At 42.6% G+C, this 25,666-nt stretch overlaps 1 long non-coding RNA gene across 1 annotated transcript in view; it reads left to right on the forward strand.

Annotated features, from left to right (window-relative positions):
• LOC142664534 (uncharacterized) overlaps positions 1-24,051 on the forward strand; it is a 126,939-nt gene extending 102,888 nt beyond the window's left edge. Inside the window, exon 3 of the long non-coding RNA XR_012851305.1 lies at positions 23,739-24,051. This is a non-coding gene — a long non-coding RNA (uncharacterized LOC142664534). The remainder of the gene's footprint in view (positions 1-23,738) is intronic.
• Positions 24,052-25,666: the final 1,615 nt, after the last annotated feature.

Raw genomic sequence — 25,666 nt, forward strand, 5'->3', positions numbered from 1 at the left:
GGAATAGAAAAAAAGTGAAATGCCACCATTATTCTATGGCTTTTAAATTGACGCTATTCACAGTGCAGCATAAATAACATGTTGCCTTTATTCTATGGGTCGGTACAATTACGATACCACATATGTTTTACGACTTTTGCACAATAAAAGCTCTTTTGAACTAAAATTATTTGTTTTTGCATCGTCGCTTTCCAAGAGCTCTAACTTTTTTATTGTTCCGTCAATGTAGTGATATGTCTGCTTGTTTTTTGCGGGACGAGACCTAGTTTTCATTGCTACTTTTTTGGGGTTACATGGGACTTATTGATTAACTTTTATTATAACTTTTTTGGGAGGCAATGGAAAAAAATAGCAATTTAGCCATTGTTTTTTTTTTTTTACGGTGTTTACCTTGCGGTTTAAATTACATGTTAACTTTATTGTTTGGGTCCTTACGGTCGCGGCAATACCATATACAGTGAAGGAAATAAGTATTTGATCCCTTGCTGATTTTGTAAGTTTGCCCACTGTCAAAGTCATGAACAGTCTAGAATTTTTAGGCTAGGTTAATTTTACCAGTGAGAGATAGATTATATTTAAAAAAAACAGAAAATCACATAGTCAAAATTATATATATTTATTTGCATTGTGCACAGAGAAATAAGTATTTGATCCCCTACCAACCATTAAGAGTTCAGCCTCCTCCAGACCAGTTACACGCTCCATATCAACTTGGTGCCTGCATTATAGACAGCTCTTACATGGTCACCTGTATAAAAGACTCCTGTCCACAGACTCAATTAATCAGTCTGACTCTAACCTCTACAACATGGGCAAGACCAAAGAGCATGACCACACGTGGCGGATTTCCTCCGCAACTGTCCGCATCAATGCCGCACAGAATCTGCGTTGCAGATTCTGCTGCGGATCTGCACAAAATGTGCAGTAAATTGATGCGGACTAGCTGCTGCGGACTGCGGTAAAAGTACTTCCCTTCTCCCTATCAGTGCAGGATAGAGAGAAGGGACAGCACTTTCCCTTGTGAAAGTCAAAGAAATTCATACTTACCGCCCGTTGTCTTGGTGACGCGTCCCTCCTTCGGCATCCAGCCCGATCTCCCTGGATGACGCGGCAGTCCATGTGACCGCTGCAGCCTGTTATTAGCCTGTGATTGGCTGCAGCCGTCACTTAGACTGAAACGTCATCCTGGGAGGCCGGACTGGAGACAGAAGCAGGGAGTTCTCGGTAAGTATGAACTTCATTTTTTTTTACAGATACATGTATATTGGGATCGGTAGTCACTGTCCCGGGTGCAGAAACAGTTACTGCCGATCGCTTAACTCTTTCAGCACCCTGGACAGTGACTATTTACAGACGTCTCCTAGCAACGCTCCCGTCATTACGGGAGCCCCATTGACTTCCTCAGTCTGGCTGTAGACCTAGAAATACATAGGTCCAGCCAGAATGAAGAAATGTCAAGTTAAAAAAGCAAGACGCATCCGCAGCACGCATAACATGTGCATGACAGCTGCGGACTTCATTGCGGAACTTAGAATCTCCATTGAAGTCAATGGAGAAATTCCGCCATGAGTCCGCCACTGCTCCGCAACAGACAGAGCATGCTGCGGACACCAAATTCCGCTCCGCAGCCTATGCTCCGCAGCGGAATTTTACGCCTCGTCTAAACGAACACTGCTAAATTAAAGTGTAAGTCAATGGACAAACGGCTCCGCTGCGGATTAACGCTGCGGAGTGTCCGCAGCGGAATTTAAGTGAAATTCCGCCACGTGTGAACCCAGCCTAAGGATGTCAGGGACAAGATCATAGACCTGCACAAGGCTGGAATGGGCTACAAAACCATAAGTAAGACGCTGGGTGAAAAGGAGACAACTGTTGGTGCAATAGTAAGAAAATGGAAGACATACAAAATGACTGTCAATCGACATCGATCTGGGGCTCCATTCAAAATCTCACCTCGTGGGGTATCCTTGATCCTGAGGAAGATGAGAGCTCAGCCGAAAACTACACGGGGGGAACTTGTTAATGATCTCAAGGCAGCTGGGACCACAGTCACCAAGAAAACCATTGGTAACTCATTACGCCGTAATGGATTAAAATCCTGCAGTGCCCGCAAGGTCCCCCTGCTCAAGAAGGCACATGTACAGGCCCGTCTGAAGTTTGCAAATGAACATCTGGAGGATTCTGAGAGTGATTGGGAGAAGGTGCTGTGGTCAGATGAGACTAAAATTGAGCTCTTTGGCATTAACTCAACTCGCCGTGTTTGGAGGAAGAGAAATGCTGCCTATGACCCAAAGAACACCGTCCCCACTGTCAAGCATGGAGGTGGAAACATTATGTTTTGGTGGTGTTTCTCTGCTAAGGGCACAGGACTACTTCACCGCATCAATGGGAGAATGGATGGAGCCATGTACCGTCAAATCCTGAGTGACAACCTCCTTCCCTCCACCAGGACATTAAAAATGGCTCGTGGCTGGGTCTTCCAGCACGAAAATGACCCGAAACATACAGCCAAGACAACAAAGGAGTGGCTCAAAAAGAAGCACATTAAGGTCATGGAGTGGCCTAGCCAGTCTCCAGACCTTAATCCCATCGAAAACTTATGGAGGGAGCTGAAGGTCCGAGTTGCCAAGCGACAGCCTCGAAATCTTAATGATTTACAGATGATCTGCAAAGAGGAGTGGGCCAAAATTCCATCTAACATGTGTGCAAACCTCATCATCAACTACAAAAAAACGTCTGAGTGCTTTGCTTGCCAACAAGGGTTTTGCCACCAAGTATTAAGTCTTGTTTGCCAAAGGGATCAAATACTTATTTCTCTGTGCACAATGCAAATAAATATATATAATTTTGACTATGTGATTTTCTTTTTTTTTTTTTATATAATCTATCTCTCACTGGTAAAATTAACCTAGCCTAAAAATTCTAGACTGCTCATGTCTTTGACAGTGGGCAAACTTACAAAATCAGCAAGGGATCAAATACTTATTTCCTTCACTGTATGTGTACTTTTATTCCTTCTTAAAACTTTTACTAAATAAAACCACTTTTTATGGAAATAAATGTTGTTGTTTTTTGTTTTTTTTACTGTAATCTTTATTAATCATTTTTATTTAACATTAATTACGGTACTTATTTTTTAGTCCCACTAGTGGACTTCACTATGCGGTCTTTAGATCGCAGATATTATGCTTTGGTATGCTTAGTATATCAGAGCATTACTGCCTGTCAGTGTGAGGGTATGTTCACACGTACACGTCCGATACGCCTGAAATTACGGAGCTGTTTTCAGGAGAAAACAGCTCCTGAATTTCAGACGTAATGGCATGTGCAGGCGTTTTTCGCAGCGTCCATTACGGACGTAATTGGAGCTGTTTTTCTATGGAGTCAATGGAAAACAGCTCCAATTACGTCCCAAGAAGTGACATGCACTTCTTTGACGCGGGCGTCTTTTTTACGCGCCATCTTTTGACAGCAGCGCGTAAAAAAATTACCGTCGGTACAGTACATAGTAAAACCCATTCAAGTGAGGTTAAAACGCCGCTTATTCCAGCGTACCTTCGACGTACTATTACGGCGCAGGAATAAACTGTCACTATGTGAAATCACATAGTGACAGAACAGTGGCGGCAGCTGTCATTGACAGCTAACCGTCTCTGCTACCGGCCTGGGGACCAATTAGCAGTCCCCAATGCCGGCGATTGCTGTGATTGGTCAGTCTCTGAAGACTGACCAATCACAGCCGTCTGTGACGTCGTCTGCAGGAGAAAGCTCCTGTCACTTTCTCTGATCTCCTCACTTCTGTGAGATACGTGAGGAGCTCAGAGAAAGCGGTGTAAAAAAAAAAAACACTATTTTTATTAACCCCTTCCCGAAAATGGGCGTATAGTAACGCCCTGAGGATGAAGCGGGCACAGGAGCTGTGCTCGCTCCATCTTCATCGGATGTCGGCTGTAATATACAGCCGACATCCCACTGCAACTACAGCGATCACTGTCCTCTCCAATCGCTGTAGTTTAACCCCTTAAATGCCGCTGTCAATAGCGACAGCGGCATTTAAGTGATTGATACAGAGGGAGGGGGCTCCCTCTGCACCTCATTGCCCCCCCCCGCGAAAAATCGCGGGGTTCTGATGGTTGCAATGGCAACCAGCAAGCCTAGCAACGGCTTCCTGGTTGCCAGGTACGGGAGCCTATTAGGTCCTACCCAAGGCAGGACATAATAGGCTCAACTGTCAGTTGTAAAGTGACAGTTACAATACACTGCACTACATCAGTACATACAGAAGTAGTGCAGTGTATTGTGCAGGGGATCAGAAGATCAGATCTTCCAGTCCCCTAGTATGTGTAAAATAAAAAGTGAAAAAAAAGTAAAAAAAAAGTTTTAGATAAATAAATAAATACACGTTTTACGTAATAAAAACAATAATCGCCTTGTTTCCCTGACCAAGCCCTTTATAATTAGAAAAAAAATGAAAAAAAAGACAAAAACTAGACATAATAGGTATCGCCGTGTTCGTATCGGCCTGACCTAAAAAAATATCATATTATTTATCCCGCACGGTGAACACCGTAAAAAAAATACCATAAAAAACAATGGCAGAATTTCCTTTTTTGGTCACGTTGTTTCCAAAAAAATTGAATAAAAAGTGATCAAAAAGTCGCGCGTAGCCAAACATGGTACCAATAAAAACGACAGTGTGTCACGCAAAAAATGTATGTACTCCGCACAGATTACATATGCCCCCACATTATAAACTGAAACACCAGTAAAACACTAAACAAAACTACTACCAAGCAAAATCTGCGCTCCAAAAGCCAAATGGCGGTTCTTCTGGGCCTGGCAATGTGCCCAAACAGCGGTTTATGACCACATATGGGGTATTACCGTACTCTGGAGAACCGCTTAACAATTTATGGGGCGTATGTCTCCGGTGGTACAAGCTGGGCCCAACACATTGGGCACTGAAATAGCATATCTGTGGAAAATGGCAATTTTATATCTGCAACATCCACTGTGCACTAATTTCTGAAAAACCTTTGGGGGTCAAAATGCTCACTACACTTCTAGATGAATTCCTTGAGGGGTGTAGTTTCCTAAATGGGGTCACTTCTCGGGAGTTTTCACTGTACTGGTACCTCAGCGCAATGCAACATGGCGTCAAAAACTAATTTTGTAAAATCTCCACTCCAAAAACGAAATTGCACTTTTTCCGTTTAGACCCTTGCCGTATGTCCAAATAGCCGTTTACAACCACATATGGGGTATTTCCGTAATCAGGAGAAATTGTGTAACACATTTTGGGGTGTCTTTTCTCCTGTATTCCTTGTGGAAATGAAAAATTCTGAGCTAAAGCTACAGGTTATTGGAAAAAAAAAATGTTTTCATTTTCACGGACCAATTCTAATAAAATCTATAAAACACCTGAGGGTTCAAAATGCTCACTACACCTCTAATTTAATTCTTTCAGGGGTATAGTCTCCAAATTGGGATCACATCTGGGGAATTTCTACTGTACTGGTACTTCAGGGACTCTGCAAATGCGACATGGCCCCCAGAAACCAATTCAGCAAAATCTGAGCTGCAAAATCCAAATGGTGCTCCGTCCCTTCTGAGCCCTGCCATGGGTCCAAACAGCAGTTTATTACCACATATGGGGTATTTCCGTAATCAGGAGAAATTGCTTTACAAATTTTGAGGTGCTTTTTCTCCTTTATTCCTTATAAAAATTAGAAAATTCTGTGTTTTTTCCAAAAAAAAGTATCTTTTCATCTTCACAGACTAATTCCAATAAATTCAGCAAAAAACCTGTGGGGTCAAAATGATAACTATACCACTAGAAAAATTCCTTGAGGGGTATAGTTTCCAAAATGGGGTCACTTTTGGGGGGATTCCACTGTTTAGGTCCTTCCAGGGCGTTGCAAACGTGACACGGCACTGAAAACCATTCCAGTAAAATCAGAGCTCCAAAATCCAAATGGGGGTCCTTCCCTTCTGAGCCCTGCTGTGGGTCCAAACAGCAGTTTATTACCACATATGGGGTATTTCCGTAATCGCGAGAAATTGCTTTACAAATGTTGGGGTGCTTTCTCTCCTTTATTTCTTGCAAAAATTAGAAATTTTTACGTTTTTCCAGAAAAAAAGTAGATTTTCATTTTCACAGACTAACTCCAGAAAATATAGCAAAATACCTGTGGGGTCAAAATGCTAACTATACCCCTAGATAAATTCCCTGAGGGGTGTAGTTTAAAAAATGGGGGTCACTTTTGGGGGTTTCCACTGTTTTGGCACCACAAGACCTCTTCAAACCGGACATGGTGCCTAAAATATATTCTGAAAAAAGGAGGCCCCAAAATCCAAGAGGTGCTCCTTTGCTTCTGAGGCCTGTGTTTCAGTCCATTAGCGCACTAGGGCCACGTGTGGGATATTTCTAAAAACTGCAGAATCTGGGCAATAAATATTGAGTTGCGTTTCTCAGGTAAAACCTTCTGTGGTACAGAAGAAAATGTATTACATATGAATTTTGTAAAAAAAAATGAAATTTGAAAATTTCATCTCTACTTTCCTTCAATTCCTGTAAAACGCCTAAAGGGTTGAAACACTTTCTGAATGCTGTTTTGGATACTTTGAGGGGTGCAGTTTTCAAAATGGGGTGTTTTATGGGGGTTTCTAATATATAGGGCCCTCAAAACCACTTCAGAACTGAACTCGTCCCTGAAAAAATCGCTTTTTGAAATTTTCTTAAAAATATGAGAAATTGCTGCTAAAGTTCTAAGCCTTGTGAGGTCATAGAAAAATAAAAGGATGTTCAAAAAACGATGCAAACATAAAGTAGACATATGGGAGATGTTAATTGGTAACTATTTTGTGTGGTATTACCATCTGTTTTACAAGCAGATGCATTTAAAATTGGAAAAATCATAATTTCTTCATATTTTCGCTAAATGTTGGTGTTTTTCACAAATAAGCAATGAATTTATCAACCAAATTTTTGCACTAAACTAAAGTACAATATGTCACGAGAAAACAATCTCAGAATCAATTGGATAGGTAAAAGCATTCCGGAGTTATTACCACATAAAGTGATACATGTCAGATTTGAAAAAATGGGTCTGGTCCTCAAGGCCAAAATGAGCTGGGTACTCAAGGGGTTAAACGGCTGTGATCTAAGTAAACTTTATCGCTACCGTTGGAGCACCAGCTCCAGCCTGCACGGGAAAGTTGTGCAGGACGTAGACTCGACCGCTGTGAAAAGGCGGCGGTCTAGCCTAGGGCCCCTTAGTGACCGCCGTGAAAAGGCTTATTGGTGGTGTGATAGATGGTCAATTTGCTTATATTCTCTGTATTAAATTACACTGTGAATTATCAAGCAGGATGCCGGCTTCTATTCCACTTGCAATGATCTTCTCCCCCCTTCTTTTTCAGAAATATATGTAATCTCTGACCTTGATAAAATGAGCTGTTAGCAGTCTGGCTGAATGCCCAGAAATGAAGTTATCACATTCCATTTTAATTTGTTTCTATTTAATTATTCACATATATATGTGAATAAAACTCCCAAAAGTCCTCCACACTTCCCCCATTTTAGAAGAACAAGCTATTGTATTTTATTTAGCGGCCAAATAGACCAGCTGAAGCCTGGCGTACGCATCTAATGAAGAATTATAATTTTACATTTGAAATGTATTGTATTTCTGGGATTGGCTCAATATGAAATATTCTCATTATATGCTATTGGCTGAATCAGAGTTATTATCATATTGTGAATGATTGGCTGAAATCAAGCCTACACTCCTTTTGAATGATATTATTGTAATTGTTTGATCAATAAACCTCGGTGTAATGACAGGGATAGGTAAACAGACAAGTGAGCCCTAATCTACCCGCCACTCAGTCCCTGCCTACTTGCAACGACCCGCCCTAGGCGACGGGGTACAACTGGGCGACGGTCCCTACACTCAAAAAGTGCACGACAGACAACAGACAAGGAAACACAGAACAAAGGGAAACGGGGCAGTTGCCCATGGCAACACCGTGAGCAACAAGAGTAGTAAACGAGCCGAGTCAAACCAGCAGAGTACGAGGTGCCAAACGTAGAGCAGGAGAGTAGTGAACAAGCCGAGTCAAACCAGGAGTGTACGAGGTACCAAACGCAGAGCAGAAGAGTAGTCAGTAAGCCAGGGTCAATACGAAGCAGGGACAGGTAGTTCAAGAAGCTGCAGCAGCGCCAGGAAACCAACAGAGAAGAATCACAAGCAAGGAGGAACAGGAAAGGCAGGTATAAATAGACAGAGGGCGGGAGCTAGCTCCGTCTGGCCAGGCTGTGATAGGCTCTCCCACTCCGAAGCCTGCCATCCTGAGTGGTGGAAGATGGAGTCAGTCTCACAGACATAGAAGCAGGTGCAGACTGATTACCTATGGGCGTGGATACAGAAGCTGTGCCTGGCAGATCCTTAACACTCTGAGTATTTTTGAGCATACAAGCAATGTCTGTGTGTCTACTTCTCTCCGATATATATCGATGTAATCTATGATCTGGATACATTTGTGGAGTGAGTGTCGGTTGAAACACTCGCCTAAATTTCAGTCTAATATATTTTGAGTCATGACTTCCGCAACAGTGGTCACTAAGGGGATATATATATGTATATATATATATATATATATATATATATATATATATATATATATATATATATATGCCAAAAAAGTAGAGGCAGCACTCCAACGTTCCGAAAAAAAAGGTGTATTTAATTCAGCCCAGTAGCAACGTTTCAATCCGTCTCAATGGGATCTTTGTTGAGCATAGAATGACATACAAAACGGGGCTTTATATACCCGAGGTGTAGTAATGAGTCAGGTACATTTCCATAAATAAATAGCATAAAATACATTCGTGAACAGCGTGTAAACAGTGTTATAGTACCCAGTGCATGTGCAGTGAATATGAACCAACATAAGTGCAATAAAATTATGCATGAAGCATAACAAGAAATTATGAAGTAGAGATAATAATCATAATAATAGTATAATAAAGAAGATTATAGATCTCGTAGTAGTATAATGTAATATCCTAAGGATATTCCTCACTTCCTGATGGTCCCACATTGTGTAGGATGCAAAACGCCATATCGGCGTCCCTGTGAGCTTACCGTGCATGCGCGCGAGTAATACACAGTAAAGGGACCCGAACATTGCGCATGTGCGCAGCGGACGGAGGACTGGATTGTAGTAACAGGATAAACAGTCTGGTTGGGGAAAGAGGGGGAAATAGCACATGCAATGTGCTGTATATATATAACTAGACATATAAAATGATGGTTAAATGCACAAAAAAATGTGCCAACGTAATACCTGAAGCGGCACCCAGTGGTCAAAGGTGATATCTGTGGGATTGTACAGTGTATTAAATGTGTATGCCACCTAGTGGCAAACTAGTAGCCTCACTACATAATAGGTCAACATAGGAAAACTAATATAATTAAAAGGACAATAATAATAAAAAGCTGTCTATACACCCCGTAACCATGAGGTACCGATGTGTACAAGAACCCTAAAAAAAAGTCACAAACTTATATGCATAAAGTGAGTGTGGGGGTCAATCATTGACCAACCCCATCTTTTATATAACCTGGTGTGAATGTGTGTAATTACAATATAAAAAATAAAAATTCCTACTGTCATATAACCGTAATTAATTTTTAAATATGTAAAAAAGAGGGGGGAGAGAGTTACAGACATAAAGAAAAACTATATAAGCAAAAGGAAAAAAGGCCAGACTGTAATGCTGCACAAAAAACTTTTATTAGATTGAAAAAAACCTTTTGGTAAAGATAGAGATTTTTAAATGCTCAGTAATAATTTAAAGCGGGTGTGTCCATACAGGTGAGTTATTTGCAGTAGTGAGATTTCAGCATCTAAAGAATATTTTGTAAAAAAGATAAAATGAACAAAAATATATTCATATGTCAATAGCAGTCAACTCTTAAAACATAAGGTAGAAAACCATGGCTCCGTGGGCCCGAAGAGCAAGTCACCCCAAACTAGTACCTCCAAGTTTAAAGTCAGCATTAAGTCCGTAGAGTCTGAGGGTGTTTAGTCTGAAAATCCATTTTAATTCTCTTTTTTTGAGGGCAGATGTTCTGTCACCACCCCGACATAGCGAGGGGACATGATTGATGATCCGGAATTTAAGATGTTTTTCGGTCTGTCCAAATTTTGAAAAGTGTTTAGAGACTGGTAGGTCCAATCTTTTATTCCTAATGGTGAACCAGTGGTTATTAAGTCTTGTTTTAACCTCTAGGGTGGTCTCCCCCACATACCACAATTTACAGGGGCATTCAAGTAGGTATATTACATATGATGACTGACAAGTGAGATAAGTGTTTAATTTCAAACTCTCTACCAGTTATGGGGTGAGAAAATCTATTTCCTTTGTTCATCTGAGTACAGTTGACACAGGACAAGCAGGGATAACAGCTTGCACTACGTATGCCTACATATTGCTGTCTGTGGGATCTAACAGGTCCAACAGTTGTCTTAACCAGCCTATCCCTGATGTTGGTTGAGCGTTGATAGGAAAAAAAGGGTGGATTATTACATTCAGGTACATGCCTGAGATTGCTGTGTAAAATGGACCAGTGTTTCCTGATGATTCGGGCTACATGGTGGCTCTGTAAGTGTAGGTGGAGATGAAGGGAACCCTAATGTCACTTTCTTATTTATTGTGATCCGAATCATCACTCTTGCTCGTATTGAGGAGGGGTTCTCTGGGTGTATTCTTCACTTTACGAATACTAGAGTCAATAGTGTGTCTAGGGTATCCCCTTTGTCTGAACCTATGGCCCATCTCAGTAAGTCTTAAGTCAGAAGTTGTTTCGTTGTCAACTATACGTCTGACTCTCAGTAATTGACTGAATGACAATGAACGGACCATACTCCATGGAGGACAACTGTCAAACCTAAGGAAATTGTTCACGTCTGTGGGTTTGACAAACAGGTCAGTTTTGAGGCAAACGTCGTCTATCCGAACCATGGTGTCGAGAAAGACAATGGCTGTGTCCGAGTGTACGACGGTGAATTTTACACTTGGCTCTATAGTATTGAGGAAGCTGTGAAAGGAAGATAACTCTTCCAGAGTTCCAGTCCAAATTAGGAATATGTATCGCCACCATTTTATCAACCTTATCAAAAAAAGGTGACATATATATATGTATTTAGCTTCCAACATAGCCATATAGATATTGGCATATGTTGGAGCGACGTTGGAGCCCATCGCTGTGCCATGCTGTATGTAGTAAGCATCCCGAAAGGTGAAGTAATTGATATAAAGAACAATACACAAAAGGGAGAGGAGGAAGAGTTTACCTTTAACTGGCTGTTAAGTAGACAGTGATATATAGCATCTAGCCCTCTCTGGTGATCAATAGTCGTGTATAAGCCTACCACATCAAAGGAAGCTAGTATGACCCATTGTGGAACAGTGACCCCATGGAGTTTAGAAAGAAAAGCCCCGGTATCCCTTATGTATAATGGGGTATCAAAAGCGTAACTCCTGAGCTTCTTGTCTAAGAAAACCACGATATTGGAAATAATTGAATCCACTCCCAAGACAATCGCGTGACCTGGAGATTTATCCAAGGTTTTGTGTATCTTTAGTAAAATGTATAAAGTGGGGGTCACTGGGTGATCCACAGTTAAAAATGTAACCAGTGCATCATCAATCACATTATCCTTCCTTGCAACGTCGAAGATGCTTCTCAATCTCTTATGAATTTCAAATTTGGGGTCATTAGTGACATGCCTTTATACAGCTGAATCATTGAGCTGTCGTGAGATTTCAGGCAGATAGTCAGTAGTGTTCATGACTACAATTGCTTGCCCTTTGTCAGTAGGTTTGATAGTTATGGATTTATCGTCCATTAGAGTAGACAATGCACCCATTTCTATACTTGTCATATTGGGATGTGAGAAGCGTATATGTTCACACTCATTCCTCAACTTACCCATATCAAGTTTGATAGCTGTAATAAAAATTTCAATATCATGTGGACATGAGGGTGGAACAAAATCACTCTTATACAAATTGCAAGCCTTTAAAGACATCTCAGCATTATCAACAAGGATACCTGGATCCCCATTGGGTTTCTTTGAAAGCCAAGTTTTCAACTTAATAGTCCGAAAAAATCTCTGAAGGTCCACCTCAAGGTCAAACCAATTAGCCTTGGTACTAGGGCAAAATGACAGACGCTTGTTCAAAACACTCAATTGATCAGAAGATAAGATAGTGGAAGAAATATTTACCACTAAATCTAATTGTCCTTTCGTAATGTCATTGGACGTGGTGTCACCCCCCTTTGTGTTTTGGGTTCTTTGCGCCTTCCTCCGCTTGTAGTGCCTTCTGCCCCCTCGCCTGGTCCGGTACGATCAAGTCGTTTGCCTAGAAGAATGAAAAAAATAGGAAAAGAGTCAAATCCATCAGAAGAGGAGTGGTGATTCTCATCCATATGCATACTTTGATGTTTTTCCAAAATCCATCATCTCTGTAATCCTGTCTCTTGGGATCAACCTGCCAGTTGTAAATATATCCCTTCTCATAATCCTCAGTGTCTCTCTGCCACTTCCGGCGTTTAGTTGTCTCAAGTTCCAATATGAATTTGTCCATATATGTTGAAAGTGTGCTGAAAAAAGCATCATATTCAACTTCAGTCATAGACGACTTAAGTTTAGATTTCATATAAGACATTTTAGTTGTAAGAATATCTAGTTTCTTCTGCAAAAACTCTATGTTCAACAGTATTGTATCTAACGCATCCTTGTTAGAGATTTGGAAAAAAATAGATTACAATTTCCGATCATTTGCAAATAGATTAGGTCTTATTCGTGACCATATACCTCTGGGTATACGTCTTAATTTGTGGTATTTGCCAAGTGTAGCTAGATGATGCTCCAAATTGATAAGTCTTTTGGTCTCTGTTTCAAATCCTCTTTTAAAGGTCAATAACGGATGGTGTCGATAAGAAGGCAGCATCGTTCTGCAAGCCACAAAGAATACGGTCCTCATCCTCCCTGCTGTAGGTAAAGACATCCAGGGCTGGTGGTTCAAGTGAATGTACCGTAGAGTGAGAAATATAGAAAAAAAACTGGCAGGCTTGTAGGCCAAAAATGCAAAGAAAAAAGAAAGCAGCACAGCTTCAAGTGTCGGGTGCAGCAATTCCTCCCTGAATCAGGCTACGAGTCCAGAAAATTAAAATGGCAAAAAAGTAGAGGCAGCACTCCAATGTTGTGAAAAAAATGGTTGCTAGTAGAGCTCTGCCTGTGACTATGGCTCTGGGGTTACCCCTGACATCACTGTCCATATATGGATAGTGACATCAGGGGCTTCTCCTGAAATGGAACCCCCGGCCAGAGCGTTGGCAATACTCTGGTTGGGGATTCCACTCCTAGAGGGAGCCCCAAAGACACTGCCTACAGGGAGGGGGGTTGTGTGGCACTACCAGGGAGGGGGCTGTGCGGCACTACCAGGGAGGGGAGCTGTGTGGCACTACCAGGGAGGGGGGCTATGTGGCACTACCTGGGAAGGGGCTGTGTGGCACTACCTGGGAGGGGGACTGTGTGGCACTACCTGAGAGGGGGCTGTTTGGCACTACCCGGGTGGGGGGCTGTGTGGCACTATCTACAGTAGGCACTAAATTTATGGGGGTACACACTGGGGGCCTAACTTCTTTATGTAGCCATAATCAGGGCCTAACTAGTATATGGGGGCACAAAGTGAAATTTTCTGCCATTTTACTGTCGCCTTGAATTACCCTGCAAAGGGGCCCACTAAGTCTGTGTCGCCCAAGCGCCCACATAAACCTGGAGCCCTGGTTACACCCAAACTGTGTGAGAAATTGAGCTGTAAAATATGATCTATGTTTGTGTTTGTGTGTGGGGATGTGGGTTGCAGCAGCATCACAAACCATTATGTACATTGTTTAGTTATAGAACACCTTTGCTGTCTGGGGAGACAAGGATTGATCAAGTTGCTGTAAAGGATCTGCCAGACACAGCTTCTGTGTCGACGCCTGTGGGTAATCAGTCTGCACCTGCTCCTAAGTCTGAGAGAGTGACACAATCTTCTACCAGTCAGGCTGGGAGGCCGAGGAGTGGGAGCGCCTATCACAGCCTGGCCAGACGGAGCTAGCTCCCGCCCTCTGTCTATTTATACCTGCATTTCCTGCTCCTCCTTTGCCTGTGATTCTTTTATGTTTCCTGGCTCTGCTGCTCCTGCTATGATTATTGACCTTGCTTCATTTTTGACCCTGGCTTTACTGACTACGCTCCTGCTCTGCAATTTGTACCTCGTGCACTCCAGGTTTGACTCGGCTCGTTCACTACTCTTGTTGCTCACTGTGTTGCAGTGGGCAACTGCCCCATTTCCCTTAGCTTCTGTGTACCCGTGTCTGTTTGTCCGTCGTGCACTTATTGAGCGTAGGGACCATCGCCCAGTTGTACGCCGTCATCTAGGACGGGCCGTTGCAAGTAGGCAGGGACTGAGTGGCGGGTAGATTAGGGCTCACCTGTCTGTCTCCCTACCCTGTCATTACATAGTTACTCTCAGTGGGCGAGAACTTCCTGGAGAAGTAGGCACAGATGGGTGAGGGACCTGGTACCCTGGGACAAAACAGCAGCCACTCCCACCTCGGAGGCGTCAACCTCCATGATGAATGGCTCCATTTGGTTAGGCTGAATCAGCACAGGGGCCGAGATAAAGCACTTCTTAAGGACCTCAAAAGCCTGGACCGCCTCTGGAGGCCAGTGGAGGAGGTCAGCACCTTTGCGAGTAAGATCCGTAAGAGGCTTAGCGATGACCGAGAAGTTAGCAAATCTCCTTTGTTGATTCTGACTTAGTCTCCGAAATTGCGGCTGATCAAGTTTCAGCTCCCGGGAAACTTCCTGAGAACAAGCTGTTTGTTCCCCTGCAATTCCGGCTAAGGGTACTCAGGGAAAATCATGACTCTGCACTATCTGGCCATCCATGCATCCTGGGTACCAAGCATCTCATTGCCAGAAACTATTGGTGGCCTGGGTTGCTTAAAGACGTTAAGGCCTACGTCGCCGCTTGTGAAATTTGTGCTAGGTCCAAGACTCCCAGGTCCCGACCAGCGGGCTTACTATGTTCTTTGCCCATTCCCCAGAGACCTTGGACCCATATCTCCATGGATTTTATCACCGATCTGCCTCCATCTCAAGGCAAGTCGGTGGTGTGGGTTGTAGTAGACCGCTTCAGTAAGATGTGCCACTTTGTGCCCCTCAAGAAACTGCCCAATGCTAAGACGTTAGCTACCTTGTTTGTCAAACACATCCTGCGTCTCCATGGGGTTCCTGTCAATATTGTTTCTGACAGAGGGGTACAATTTGTTTCATTGTTTTGGAGAGCCTTCTGTAAAAAGTTGGAGATTGATCTGTCCTTCTCCTCGGCCTTCCATCCTGAAACTAATGGCCAAACTGAGAGGACTAATCAGTCTCTAGAACAATATTTAAGGTGTTTTATCTCTGACTGTCAATATGATTGGGTCTCCTTCATTCCCCTCGCCGAATTTTCCCTTGATAACCGGGTCAGTAACTCGTCAGGGGTCTCCCCCTTTTTCTGTAATTTTGGGTTTAATCCACGGTTCTCCTCCGTTTCACCTGGTAGTTCCAACAATCCCGAGGTAGAGGTCGTTCATCAGGAACTGTGCACAGTCGGGGATCTGGTGTGGCTATCTTCTAAAAATTTGCGCCTTAAAGTCCCGTCCAAAAAATTTGCTCCCCGATATATAGGGCCGTACAAGGTCATTGAAGTCCTTAACCCTGTCTCCTTCCGACTGGAGTTATCCCCGTCTTTTCGAGTACACAACTTGTTTCATGCCTCCCTCCTTAAACGCTACTCCCCGTCCTTGGCTCCCTCGAGGAAACCTCCGGTCCCTGTTCTCACCCCTGAAGGGGTAGAATTTGAGGTGGCCAAGATTGTGGACAGCAGGATGGTCCAAGGCTCCCTCCAGTACCTGGTCCATTGGAGAGGATACGGGCCTGAGGAGAGGACTTGGGTACCCGCCCAGGATGTTCACTCTGGGGTATTGCTCAGGAGGTTCCATCTTCGCTTCCCCAATAAGCCAGGTCCACCTAGAAAGGGTCCAGTTTCCCCTATTAAAAGGGGGGGTACTGTAAAGGATCTGCCAGACACAGCTTCTGTGTCGACGCCCGTGGGTAATCAGTCTGCACCTGCTCCTAAGTCTGAGAGAGTGACACGATCTTCTACCAGTCAGGCTGGGAGGCTGAGGAGTCGGAGAGCCTATCACAGCCTGGCCAATCGGAGCTAGCTCCCGCCCTCTGTCTATTTATACCTGCATTTCCTGCTCCTCCTTTGCCTGTGATTCTTTTCTGTTTCCTGGCTCTGCTGCTCCTGCTATGATTATTGACCTTGCTTTATTTTTGACCCTGGCTTTACTGACTACGCTCCTGCTCTGCGATTTGTACCTCGTGCACTCCTGGTTTGACTCGGCTCGTTCAATACTCTTGTTGCTCACTGTGTTGCCGTGGGCAACTGCCCCATTTCCCTTAGCTTCTGTGTACCCTTGTCTGTTTGTCTGTCGTGCACTTATTGAGCGTAGGGACCGTCGCCCAGTATTATGCCGTCGTCTAGGATGGGCCGTTGCAAGTAGGCAGGGACTGAATGGCGGGTAGATTAGGGCTCACCTGTCTGTCTCCCTACCCCGTCATTACAGTTGCATTTCAACAAACTCATACAGTGAAAAATCTGAGACGACCCCTTAAACTTGCAGTAAAAATTGTGTTCTAGAAGGATGGACCTCCAAAAGAAGAGGCCAACATAAAAAGGATATACAGGGATTGATAATCTGTCATAGAAGTGTACCACACTGGTCTTGATCAGGGGTGGTCTTTTGGAGAGGTTTTCCTGTATTTTTGCTTCCTCTGACAGATGAGCAGCACTAGATGTGATTTCCTATGTCATTTATGATATCATATCTTGTGACATTATGTAAATTTCAGTTCAAGTGAGACACCAATAAAAAGTTGAACTTGTTGTGCAAAAAAAAATTAAAAAAATATGTGTGAATGTGTGAATGAACCTCAAGAAACAGGCACTTGGGAGCCTTGCCATTTCATTACAGTGTAGCCTCCTTCCAGTTCTCAGAAAATGTTGCTAGAAGCGCTCCTGTGAAAAACCTCATAACGCTTCCATGATTGTGGTTTTTACATACAATTTTCACTTGTCAGCTTTACCATATAGATTGGGAATGTATGAGCAGCATCATCTCATTTTAATTAAAGTGTGGGGGATTTAATGATGGCTATATTGTAGTGCTGGAGGCCTAGATAGGTAACATTACACATTATACACACAGATAAGGCTCTGTATGCATCAGTGGCATAACTACCGTTGTAGAAGCCATAGCGGGGGATGTGCGTTGCAGCAGCATCACAAACAATCTCCCTGTTCTGCCATTTACTAGGCTACAGGCCGTTTGGCCTTCAGCCAATCAGGCGCAGAGACAGGATCCCTGCGCAGGCCGGCGTGATGACGTCACTGGATCACGCCGGCCTACGCTTTGAGACCTCCACCAATCGCTAAAACGAAGCGGCAGAAGCGCTCGGGTGAGAGCGCTCAGCCGCTTTGTGTCAGTTCGGCTCTTTCCGGAATTAAATGTATCGGAGTACGGGCTCAATAGAAAGTCTATGGGCCCATACTCCGCTACATCAGCTTTCCGGAAAGAGCCAAACAGAAATGAAGCGGCTGAGCGCCAACACAAGCACTTCTGCTGCTTCGTTTTAGCGATTGGTGGGGGTCTCAGTGCTCGGCCCCCCACCAATCAAAACTTCTGACACGTCACTATGACATGTCAGATTTTGTCAAACGTTTAGTTACCCTACAAAGAGTAACTACACTTTTATCCACCTGTCATAGAGACATATCAAAGCCATCCTCAGCCTGACAGGGAGCGCTGATCACAGCCGAAGTTGTAGGACGCTCAGCCGAGCACTTCTGGCCTTTGTTTCAGCAACGGTGGGGTCTCAGCACCGATCCAGACTTTTGATATGTCTCTATGAAATATCAAAAGTTTGATGAAAGTGCTATTTCTATTTAACAAAATGTATGGAATTCATCATTCATTATAATGTATTTGATATATTTGTATCTTTTTATTTATCACGCAATTTATTTTAATTTTGAGTATTGATGTATACATTGTTAAATGTTGTGGAGTATCGGTGAATAAATAGTTTTCTTTTTAGAGATTTTACAGTACTGCCGTTTTCTCCTTGCCAGGAATCACTAATGAGGTAATTTCGTATTGAAATGATATCCCACTCTTTCTATTTGTCTATGTTATCAGCACTTTCACTACCTTTGCAGGCAGAGCCTCGGTACTAAGAACTGTTAGTTTATGTGGCAGGTACTGTATATGGTTGCATGCTGTAACATGATACAGGACATGCCCATCAGTTGCTATGCTCACATGTGACAGCAGATGGCACTGTAGCTCCAGAATTATATTAATACCTTGGACCTATTTGGATTTTTTTTCTTCTTAAGGAATACATCTATTTATTTTCTTCTCCCATCCTACTGACCTTTAATTAGGAAATTAGATATTGTTACAGTGTTTCCAAGTGAGTTCATAGTTACAGGATGCTCATTTAATAACATACAGGGCAGAACTGTTTGCTCTATTTTTAAACAGATATTTTATGCAACTCTTCAGACAAAAGCTATAAAGTAAACTAGAAATTATATAAAAATATATATTATAATACAACATATCACCAGTATAAGGCTCTGTTCACATTTAGGTTAGAGGCATGTAGAGCTATTCTCCCTGACAATATGCCAAAAACCTTGCAGAAGTCAATGGGGTCTGTTGGGCGGTGGTGGTATCTGTCATACGACGGATCCGGCACTGCGTCATGGCTTCCATCATAGACAGAAGCCACGACACGGATGTGAACAGAGCTTTCCTTTATTACACACAATTTGTATTTCATTATATTTGTGATCACATGTATATCCAATGGATGTCGATCTGATGTTCCCTTGCAGACCGATGCACCATTGTTTTAGATGACATTTCCCGTACATTGGATACTCCATATAGATCGGTCCATCTCCAACTCCTCCATTCATTTCATGTTTTAATGATTTGATTATCACTTTATACTGCGTCTTTTATTTTCTTAATATTGTTGTACCATTTCTTATGTTTCTCTAATGCATTGCACAATCGGGCTGTGTTTTTATTTCTGTTCCGACATTACGTCACAGCTGTTCTTTTTGAACTATTTGGCGGTCTTTCCGTTTCAATGTGTTTTCTGATCATGCTGGCAGTCATTATATTAGCCAGTGGTTTTAGTTTCCTTTTGTACCTGACCTGAGGAAGAGGCCTGTTCGGCGTTGAAATGCGTAGTCTGCGCAATAAATTAAGTTTTATACCATTACTTACATGACTTTCCTTGGATGGTAGCAGCGCTATTTCTTGGTTCATCTTTTCCATATACCTAAGTTCCGTGAACAGAGATTAACACTTATATTTGATTTTTTTTATTCAAAAACGAGTAATTATTTAAAGGGACAGTTTGTGTAAATCAAAGAAATATCTCCTTATACTTGTGTAAGACTTTACACGTGTTCAGAATAGTTATGAGGAATTATGTTTGAGTAGAATTAGTCTTGATTTGTTAACAAATTGATCAATTCCACACATACATGAAGACACTTGTTCTGTTTGACAAAGATATAGGAATCTGTGTAAATGTCCTGTCCAGAAAGCAGCATTATGAAAGAGAAGTTTGCCAACTGAATCTGCCACCTTTATGTGCAGTATCATTGATTGGGGCATAGGGACCAAATTTGAATAGGGTTTATTTACTCCCTTCCCTCCTACACCTGGCAAACCACCTGAATTGTGTTAGGCAGAAGTATGGGAAAAAGGGAGGAAGTCTGACCGTAGGATCAGTCTACATATTTGTAGTCTGTAGCAATGGAGAAACATAGGTCTGCACAGGAGCCATAGGCACAAAATGGTACAATCCTGATTGTGTTGTTCTTATTGCAATAGGATGTAACAGTACGTCCAGTGGAGGGCACGGGCACAGGAGCTGTAATGCTGCAACGGCTGGGATAGGAGATAACACCGATGCCATCTGTTTAACCCTTTCGATGCCGCGTTCATCTAAGGGGCTACAGTGGAAGGGGGCTTCCTCTGTCACCCGAATCGTGCCCAACAATAGGGAGCCGATGAGTTGCAATGGCAGCTTGGGGCCTAATTAAGGCTATTTGCTTTATTAGACTGTGCTAAATAGTGCCTGTGCCTGTCAGTTTATAATAGTGATCAAACAATCACATTGTAAAATCCCCTGGTCATTAATTAAAAAAAGAAATAAAAGTGTTTGGAGAAAAATAGAAATAAAGCCATTTTTTCTATAAAAAGTAGCTTTATTGTTCAAAAGTGTACAAAAAATGATCCCATAGATATAATGACCTGTATAATAAATGCAATAAGTTATGTATACAGCACAGTGAATGACAAAAAAAACGCAAAAAAACAACGACTGAATTGTACCCCACAACAGTGCCATTAAAAAATATGACTCGTCCCGCAAAACACAAGCCCACATATGGCAACCTCAACTGAAAAAAAAAAAGTTATGGCTCTTGGAATGTAGCGATGAAAAAAAAAATTTTTTTCATGAAAAGAAATATACAAATTTGGTATTGCCGTAAACTAATAGAATAAGGGTGACATGTTATTAATGCTGCAAGGTGAACGGCATTAGTTTAAAAATATACAGACAACAGTGGAGCTGCTGTTTTTTTTCCATTCCCTCCCAATGGGTTATATGTACCCTAAAATGATGCCATTGAAAAATACAAATCATCCCTCAAAAAACAACTAGCTTTTTTAGTATCAAGAAAACTTGTAGTTGTTATGTTTTGCCAGCAGTGGGAGCTCTAGATATGTATGTTGTTTTTTTTAGTACAACCAGGTTGCATGGGTGACTTAAACCTTTTGCAGGGTGGTGGTGATTTGAGTGAGCAGTCATGCATGCAGTATTTCCCTCACAACTGTTAAGTAGAGTTAAAGGTATATATGCCATCTGCACAGAGTAATAAAAGTAAGGTTTCTTTTCATTCACAAGATCACACTAAAAACTCCTCAAATTAATTATTTATCTAGTTGTTTCAATATTTTTTTTTCACATTATGACAAATGAAATAAATGTTGATTATGAGATTAGCTCTTTTTCAACTGGAAAGGGAAATGTAGAGATAGAAATGAAAACACTAGATAGTCGTCAACTACTTAGGGACCACCAAACATCTTAAAATGTCCAGCTGGTCCGCACATAACTCTGCAGCTGCAGTACAGGGCTTCTTTTTTTTTTTTTTACTGCCTCTGCCGCTTCCTAAACTGTATACAGCGATCAGGAAGGCAATGACGCTTCCTTCTCCAGTCCCGGTGATCACGTGATCACCAGGTGCCGTTAGCTGCAAGAGCTGCTTAGTCTAATGGCAGAGCCACTCTAAATAATTTGGTCGATACTTCCACGTTTCTGAGATAGGAAAGGGCGGGTTCACACATAGCGGAATTTCACTTAAATTCCGCTGCGGAGACTCCGCAGCGTTAATCCGCAGCGGAGCCGTTTCTCCATTGACTTTCACTTTAATTTAGCAGTGTTCGTTTACACGATGCGTACAATTCCGCTGCGGAGCATAGGCTGCGGAGCGGAATTTGGTGTCCGCAGCATGCTCTGTCTGTTGCGGAGCAGTGGCGGACTGGTTGCGGACTCATGGCGGAATTTCTCCATTGACTTCAATGGAGAGTCAAAATTCCGCAATGAAGTCCGCAGATCTTATGTGTGCTGCGGAGCGTATTGTTTTTACTACCATGACATTTCTTCATTCTGGCTGGACCTATGTATTTCTAGGTCTACAGCCAGACTGAGGAAGTCAATGGGGCTCCCGTAATGACGGGAGCGTTGCTAGGAGACGTCTGTAAATAGTCACTGTCCAGGGTGCTGAAAGAGTTACGCGATCGGCAGTAACTGTTTCTGCACCCGGGACAGTGACTACCGATCTCAATATACATGTATCTGTAAAAAAAAATATAAGTTCATACTTACCGAGAACTCCCTGCGTCTGTCTACAGTCCGGCCTCCCAGGATGACGTTTCAGTGTAAGTGACGGCTGCAGCCAATCACAGGCCAAGCACAGGCTGCAGCGGTCACATGGACTGGAGCGTCATCCAGGGAGGTCGGGCCGGATGCCGAAAGAGGGACGCGTCACCAAGACAACGGGCGGTAAGTATGAATTTCTTTGACTTTCACTAGGGAAAGTGCTGTCCCTTCTCTCTATCCTGCACTGAATAGGGAGAAGAGAAGCACTTTTCCTGCAGTCCGCAGCGGCCAGTCCGCATCAATTTTCTGCACATTTTGTGCAGATCCGCTGCAGAATCTGCAACGCAGATTCTGTGCGGCATTGATGCGGACAGTTGCGGAGGAATTCCGCCATGTGTGGTCATGCCCAAAGAGGGTTAAGTATATGCAATGTACTATGCATAATGTGGCAATTTTTTTTAGATGACCCCCATAGTGCATAACAGTGGAACACACATTGCCCTATAACACAGCCACATTGCTCCCATAACACTGTCAGCTACAGTGACAATACAAAATCTTACCACTACATAACACAGTCACATTGCCTAATAACAAAGCCAGGTATAGTGCCCAATAACACAGCTAAAGTGTGCCTATTATACAGCCACAGTGACTCCATAACCATACCAACAAGAGTACCAAATACATATCCTCTCTGCCCCATAATAAAGCCCCATTCCCTAAAAATAGTGCCAGTTATAGTGCTTAATGCACGGTTTCATTGCCCCATAATACAGTCACATTCGCTAATAACAATAGCAGTTAAAGTGCCCAATAACATAGGTAAACGGCCCCTTGAGCACGTTACATCACGTTGCCTCATTACAGTGCTTGCTACAGTGACCAATACACAGCCGCAATTCTCCATTATACAGCCACAGGGCTTTTGTAATAAACTCTCCTCATGCTCCGCCATCCCCCATAGAATAGTTTGGCGTTTCCACTGTAAGCTATCTATTATGCAGGACCCAACAGGATGGGAAGGGGTTCACCTACAATAATGGGACAGTGCTCTGAACTCAGGACCCTATCACTGAATATTTGATAGTTAAGTATGCCAATGTTACTGAGTAGCCAAGAGCTGCTTTCGTAGTCCTGCTGGCTGTTATTGGTAACACCATCGGTAAAGACAAGCTTTCCCACAGCTTAGCTGACCTCCAATAATGCTATAGGACAGTTAGTATTCACAACATCAGATTACTGTACAATGCCTGGTGTAAAGAGTACACATTGCAGAATGCAAGACCTAGAGCAAGCTCTGTGCAGACAATGGGCTTACAAGGAATGCTAGGAGATGTCAGCTCTGAGTTGTGAATGCAGCTCTGGACTATAATACAGGCTGTAACTCAGAATCACTACAAGATAATTAATGCAATGTCTTCACAAAGTTACTCAACTTTTAAGTAGATTAATTCTATGTGTAAAACGGTTTTTACTATTGGAAATACATTTAAAGAACTTTTCACCTAAAGAATATTTGTCTGGAAAGCAACATCATTTTTTTTACTGGGTCTACAATTAAATGCTGTTTATTTTTGCAGGGTCCTTAGGATTGGTTTCACTCAAGTTGCCGGATGCAAGGTAAAGTAGAAGAGAAAACAGTAGTTTGAGCACATTGGACATCATGCCTCCTCTACCTGGCACCTGCAGGAGATGGATATATTTAGTACAAGATATCTCTTCATATCTCTCCGGCATATCTCTGTAGGCAGTGCAGGAAGCACTTGGCCGTGTGCCCTCTTCTAAGAATCGAAAATATAAAACCTTTCCCAAATACATATTGTCGGAATTTTTGCATATGGGGGTTGCGAATGGCAATGAAAATGTAGAAACTGATTGTCCACACTTGCCTTTATTGCTGTCCAAAAATAAACAAGTGCTTGTCCAGCATACAAGACTTGCAGCATATAAATGAAGCAAAACCTGGCCTATCTGGGCGCTAACTAAACTGCAGGTTTCCTCACCCATTTCTACGCTATCCTTGTGTGGATTCCCAGGCTCTGACACTCTCTGCACTAACTGCACAGTTTGTATGGCTCAGTAACGAGCACAGTAGCGTCATGTGAGTTAGCTGAACTAGGGGTAATGCCCATATTGGAGTGGGGAAGAGAATGACAGGTGCCGGTTCCAATCCTACCTGCCATTCCATAGAAATCCAGTCCCAGAACACAAATTTTACGACACCTCAGCAAGCCCAGCCTTCCTGGATTGCTTTATCTCACCCATCTCAACAAATGAGATATACACCACGCCCAGTACTTTTCCTGCTTTGGGCTTACAATATATAATTAATAAAATTTAAATGTTTGCGAAAGCTCTCTAAGAAAAGCATTGACTTTAGATAATGTCAGCTCCCCATATGCAGCAGTATGCAATCCAAGATTTTATTTACTGCTTCTAAGCTGGGAGAGCCTATTAGGATATGTTCCACCACTTATCTGTAGCAAATTTGTAGCAATTACCCAACAAAATCGGTAACATTTCAACAGCCTAGTGGGCATGCCCTGAACTCTGCGTGAATTGTTGTGTAGATGGTGTTTTGAAAACCTCCGTCACATGTATTGTAATTGAATTCTAGATCATTTTCTGCGGAATCTGCACCAAAAATCTGCAACAATTCCACAATGTCTGAGAATACTCTTAATGTACAGTTCCTATCGCTGCTTCTATATGGCCAGGAGATTTACAGCTTTACCTCATATTGTTACTTAAGCAGGAATATAATATGACTTTCCTGTGTTTTTTGGGGTGAAATAGAGGAGAAAGCTGCTTGTAAGGCTGGGTTCACACACACTATTTACGGACGTAATTCGGGCGTTTTAGCCCCGAATTACGTCCGAAAATGCGGCTCAAAAGCGGCGGAAAACATCTGCCCATTCATTTGAATGGGTCTTACGATGTTCTGTTCCGATGGTCATTTTTTTTTTACGCGCCGCTGTCAAAAGGCGGCGCGTAAAAAAGACGCCCGCGTCAAAGAAGTGCCTGTCACTTCTTCAGACGTAATTCGAGCCGTTTTACATGGACTCCATGGAAAACCAGCTCCAATTACGTCTGTAATGGACGCAGCAAAAGACGCCTGCACTTGCCATTACGGCTGAAATTACGGTGCTGTTTTCTCCTGAAAACAGCACCATAATTTCAGCCGTAACGGACGCTGCCGTGTGAACATACTCTTAATCTGAAAAGTCTTTCACTAGAAACACCACAGCTGGTAGAAGCAGAGTTACAAGGAAGGTAAATAATGTCCCTCACCGCTACTCCTGCTTTCACTTCAGTGAGTGGCTGCTGCTGGCTCTGGGTGTATCTAGTGAGAAACTCAGACTGACCATTTACAAGCAGCGGTATTCCTCATTCTATAAGGAAAATTGTATTATATGATTGTTAAAATAACTTGATTCTCTAATGAAGTAAAGTTCAGCAAGTGAAACGAAATCTCGTTTACCTCCGTAATCTCGCGAAATTTCGTTTC

The sequence above is a fragment of the Rhinoderma darwinii genome, chromosome 12 (genome assembly GCF_050947455.1).
Source record: "Rhinoderma darwinii isolate aRhiDar2 chromosome 12, aRhiDar2.hap1, whole genome shotgun sequence".
In the NCBI taxonomy this organism is placed as follows: Eukaryota; Metazoa; Chordata; class Amphibia; order Anura; family Rhinodermatidae; genus Rhinoderma; species Rhinoderma darwinii.